The sequence below is a fragment of the Macrobrachium rosenbergii genome, chromosome 6, assembly GCF_040412425.1.
Source record: "Macrobrachium rosenbergii isolate ZJJX-2024 chromosome 6, ASM4041242v1, whole genome shotgun sequence".
NCBI lineage: Eukaryota > Metazoa > Arthropoda > Malacostraca > Decapoda > Palaemonidae > Macrobrachium > Macrobrachium rosenbergii.
Window position 1 is genome coordinate 19,477,915 of NC_089746.1, and position 242 is coordinate 19,478,156.

The following is a 242-nucleotide window of genomic DNA, read 5'->3' on the forward strand; positions in this document are numbered from 1 at the left end:
TATTTCTCAGATCAAAATCAACTTTAGGGTTATGGAACGAACACAATCGGATGTGTTTACAACACATCACCATTGCTCTATATATCCTGGTTATGTAATGGAGATTCTTATGATTGATAAAAAATAAGAAAAATTGGGATAGAATAAATACCATTAAAATATTTATAATTAAATTTGATATTTAAAGAAATTTAAAAATTGGCGCACAAATTAGAGTTAAGAAATACGGAAATAATAGAAGA